At 33.3% G+C, this 5,059-nt stretch overlaps 1 protein-coding gene across 5 annotated transcripts in view; it reads left to right on the forward strand.

The window, feature by feature from the left end:
- LOC112904390 (protein lifeguard 3-like) overlaps window positions 1-2,681 on the forward strand; it is a 37,858-nt gene extending 35,177 nt beyond the window's left edge. For 3 of the 5 annotated variants that reach the window (XM_025974278.1, XM_025974279.1, XM_025974284.1), the window contains exons 14-15: window positions 2,106-2,255; window positions 2,311-2,680. The gene's annotated coding sequence lies outside the window, so the exon portion shown is untranslated. Of the gene's footprint in view, window positions 1-897; window positions 979-2,105; window positions 2,256-2,310 lie in introns of those variants that run through there. The other 2 variants (XR_003231076.1, XM_025974280.1) reach the window with 2 other exon arrangements.
- Window positions 2,682-5,059: the final 2,378 nt, after the last annotated feature.

Here is a 5,059-nt window from a genome sequence, read left to right on the forward strand (position 1 = left end):
GCCTGTTCAGATTATGTCGTCTTTTTTACATTTTAATGTTACAGTTCTAGTAGCAACCATTTTTTTTTTGCACCAGTTCCGTATGGATCTGCGGCTCAAAACGGCCGCGATTTGAACGTGCGACCCCGCGGCGGCACTCAGACGAATGTGCATTAACCCATTTGCCTGTTAGTACTTTAAGCCGAAATTGCGGCGGCGCCCCGGCAGCGGTAATTATACTTTTTTTATTTTCTCTTGCGACATGCCCCTTTCAATGTCTTGGATGCGCGCTGGCAAAACCGTAGGTAGGGAAAAAAAAGCTTATTATACTCTCGACTCTTGTTCATTAAGTACCTGCCAAAAGTTTTGTTCAATCATGAATAGTAGTGCGGGTCGAAAACAAGCGTTAAAGCCTTAAATATGTCTTTAAATATAAATAAACATCTCGTTGATGTTTTCAGTAGTAAATGGTACCAATTACAGCACATTTGAGTAATGCAATTGTGGTGAATAAAATGATCAAGTTTTCCGCGCAGTACTGTAGGGATTAAACGCTCCTCACCTGTTAAGTGTTTGACCGAGAGTTGCCTCCTTCCTTTTCTGGCCCAGTGCTGTTCTTTTCTACTTTGCGCCAATCAAACTGAAGGTCACATCGCTATAAAAAGTAAACGATGTATACCGCAAGTGTGCACCGGGCGCTAAGTAAACCCTTCTCCTAGAAAATCTTAGATTACATATTACATGAGTCAAGCATAACGGAACTGGAATTGAAGATACCTATCAGTATCAAGCTTTATTTTATTTTAATTCATTCATTTCTACATGTTATTTTGAGAAAATTTATGCTAAACATTTTAACAAGTTTTATTGATTACTGAGCGTAATCCATGGGTTTTGTAATGTTTACTTTCATTTTAGGTAATTATACAAATTGTATGTTTTGCATCTTTCGATGTATACTTTTATCGATACGCTGCAATAACTGGACTGATTATTGCTCCATTGCCCGAATATTCCCTTGTAATATTATCTACTTGGTTGTATTTGTAAGTACAATAACCATCTTTTAACTAAAGCAATTACTTAATAGATACATTGCCACTCCAAAAGATTTAACATTTCAACAGCAACTGAATGTGTACTGCAATCCAATATTGAATATGGTAACTATTTATTTACTATGATACGAAGGACATTCCAACACTTTGTACCGGTTCCATCATTTTAAGGGAGATTGGAGATAACTTTTCAATATATTTTAATTTAGTTCGTGACTAATTCCAATCATTAAAGTGCTTCTATATACCTAAACGATAAAAAAATAGGTACATCGGTAAAACAAATTGTAGGTATGATTGCCGTAAGCGATTGTAAGCATTTTCAATTTTTCTTGCCCTACCGTTTTCCTAAATTTAGCGGTGTACTTATGAGGTCTGTTCAAAACATATCGCGATTTTTTTGTTTTTTCAGAAATTATTTATTCTTGAATATCTATTTTGGCTCCGTCATATTAACCCCACTAGATATTATACATTTATGCCAAAGTTTTCCAATCCTCGAAGCACTTCAAAAAATCATTTTTTGTGATCTTGTTCAGTGCCGTCATTATCTCCTCAATCATAGCGTAGCGTCGTCCTTTAATGGCCGTCTTCAGTTTCGGGAACAAGAAAAGTTACAGGGTGCGGAACACTGTGGCTGCGGCATTATTAGTGTACTGTTTTTGGCCAAAAATTCGCGCNATCTTATTCATACCAGTATTTTTGTTGTTTTACTGTTATTTATTTTTATACAATACCGTTTTGCCAATACCGCATCCATTTTATTTAATCCTATCCCTAACTGTTCCTTGGCTCCTTGGTAGATGCTAATACTGCTATATCATCTGCAAATCTAAGCATACTAATTCTTCGCTCCTGTATATCTATCCCTATAGTTGTCCTGTCTTCAATGATGTTGATCGCGTCTTCGATATGTAGAGTATAAACTCAAAAGTAACGGTGACAGTGTCCATCCTTGTCTAACTCTCTTTCTCATACATATTTACTCAAAACATATAAGTTTTACTTTTTATTGCCTACATCTGACTAGAAAACATTTGAATCTAAAGGTACTCTTTAATATTACAGTGGGACATAACTAGCTGCAGTTTTTTACCTTTCGTAGGAGTAGTGGCTCTCCTATTGGCTACTGCGTATTTTTTTATTATTATTCTGATGAAGAATTCGTATGAATTTTACATTATCTTCAGTGGTGTTGGAGCAGCTATATATTGCATGGTATTTAATTGCACTCTTTTATTTGCTTTTTATATTAAATTAATTTTGATTTTAGCTGCATATATTCATGATACAGATTATTATGGCTTACAAGAAATATCAGATAGGTGCAGAAGATTATCTACCGGTAATCGTATATTTTTACATTTTGGATGTTAGAAGATTTATCGGTGTTGATTGAATGTATTAATAAGTATTTTGAGATTTATAAATGGTTCATTTTGACTATGCTTTATTGCTGATTTACAAGAATGTGCAAAACAATTAGGTACTATCTTGACGCTGAATGATCTCTAAGCTTAATTAACTAATCTGCAATGTTTGCTTGATTATCTACGTATTTATTTAACAAACCAATATGTGTTATAAGATAATTATTTTTAAACTGCTTTATACTAACTGTTTTAGTTTACTTAAAACTGTAACACCAATATAACAAAGGGATGTTGAATCCGTTCACAATACTGTGTATTCTTAAGGCAAATTTTGCCTATCCACAGGTAATATAAATTCGACAATACATGAAAATGTTCGTCGCAGTTTATATGAATTATTTTTTACCTTAATTCTACGTAGTATGAAAGTACCCCATAATCTTCTTTTGTGTTCCCGCCTTTTTACTGCGTTTGCAAATACACAGTTTCGGTTGTACTTGACTTTTTGACATAATAATGTAATTGCTTACATCAATATATATACAGTGGTATTGGAAAACCTGTATGTTGCATGATATTTAGTTGATGGCGTATTGGATCGAACGAACTCGCCCCTTCTTACAGTAGTATTACTGCTCATAATTCCCGTAGGACAGACATGGTTCCAATAGTGATTTAAGATGATAAAGATCGCCTTTTGGTTCTTGTTATTATTATAAAATGTAGTTAGAATCTTTATACAACCAACTACACACGTTAATATAGGCATTTAAATTCGCTCAGTTCTTTGCAGTTGTTTAATTCCACCTCGAATACGTCAAAATTAGCGATTTTTAATTAATTTTTTTTACATATATATCGAAAGTAAGCCTATGTCACAATTCTATCTTTTAATTAAACGTTCTAATAGTCGGCGTATTCTAAAAAAGTTTGTAATAAGAAAGGAGATGGCCGCGAAAGTTTTCATTCGCCAAAATCCGTTAAACTGCTTAATAAAGTCAGACTAAATTTTACGACACCCTAGATTTAAAAACGTTTAATCAATCGCTTTAATGACATTTTAAGCATCATTTTCTATAATTACCAACTAAAAAATACAATTTTCGACAGTTAGAAATGTTTTAATGCCTTGTTAAGATAGGACATTTCGTTTGTCCTTTATGTTTGAGTTCATTTAGGTATATTGAGGTTTATACCACGAAATAGTGACCATACATAGGTTGCTATTATTGATATAATCTCATGGGCTTGCTTGTTTCTCTAAATTCTTAGTAAGTACAATATTAATGGTTGACAATTTAATGACTAATTTGTAATATTGTAGAAAAAAATCAGTTTCAGGATAAGACTACTTAGCATAGATTTATCCCACAAGTACAGATTATTCACTTTTTGCTCTACTTTTCGTTATAGATTTTACCCACAGGTTCACTTGCGTTGATGTCCTATATAGGCATCAAAGATCATCGACGACTATATAAAACCCCTCTTTCTATCCATCGGGCAATTTTTTTTTCTGGATAACAATATCCTATGTCTTTCTCTGCATCTCTGATAATGTGTGTACAAAATTTCATGACGGTCGATTGAGTAGTTAAAGTGTGAAATCGTAACAAACAAACAAACACATTCGCAATTACAATATTAGTTAGGATTAGTACATTAACGACGAATTGTATTATTTATAATAATAATAATTAAAGTGAAGCGACAAAATACTGCGTACAATATAGCATTTTCTTAATAGTATTAAGGCTACCTATGGTTTCCATTCCTTTTCCTATTTCAAATTTTCACGTATAGGCAGCGATGATTACTAGAGTTGTAAAAGTTTTATTAATTATAAAATCACATCAACGTTTCGTCTGCTCTATCGTTACTCTTTTTTTATTAGATTCAAATTGTTAGATTACGATTAAAAATAAAAATAAAACAGGCGTGTCGATATATAAATAGTTCGTTCGTTACGGGTATCGAGTAATTACATATTTGTAGTTATGCTATAAGGTACTGGTTTTTGTCAAATTTCATTATTCTAGGTCAACGGAAAGTGCCCTACAGGTTTTAGTTCCCTTCCGAGTGTCAATAAGCATAAACGGCCGTATCTTTTGATTGTGTTGACTTAGAAATTTGATTTCTTCACAGCTCCAAGGGATTGCAGACTTGATAAGTATTAATTTCAACTTGATACCTCCACGAGTTTCTGATAAAAAAGTCTTGACAGACAGATAGACGGGCAGTCGGACAAGGAACTGATCCTTTAACGGTTCCTTTCTTCCTTTTGAAGTACGGAACCCTAAAAATGAACCCGATTTCCTTTTAAAACTACTAACGAAACAATGCGATCATTTATTTGAATGCATTTCTATTTTAAACATCAACCTAATCCGAAAACCAATTATAATCACGTATCGTAATATGCAAAACTGCACGAAACTGCTTTATTTCCATTGCCTTTACTTAATGTCACCTCATCTCTTACCTTAATCTGTTAATCTTCTAATAAAACGCCTTACGTCTTTTCTTATCATTTCATATTAAGAGAAAAAGTAAATTGTCGCATCTTTCGAAATAGAATGCTAATTAAATAAAAGAGGCAGACTGACAAAAATCCTCGCAACTCCTTATCTAAGTTGCCGCTGTAAAATT

Source organism: Agrilus planipennis, unplaced genomic scaffold, assembly GCF_000699045.2.
Source record: "Agrilus planipennis isolate EAB-ADULT unplaced genomic scaffold, Apla_2.0 scaffold109, whole genome shotgun sequence".
NCBI lineage: Eukaryota > Metazoa > Arthropoda > Insecta > Coleoptera > Buprestidae > Agrilus > Agrilus planipennis.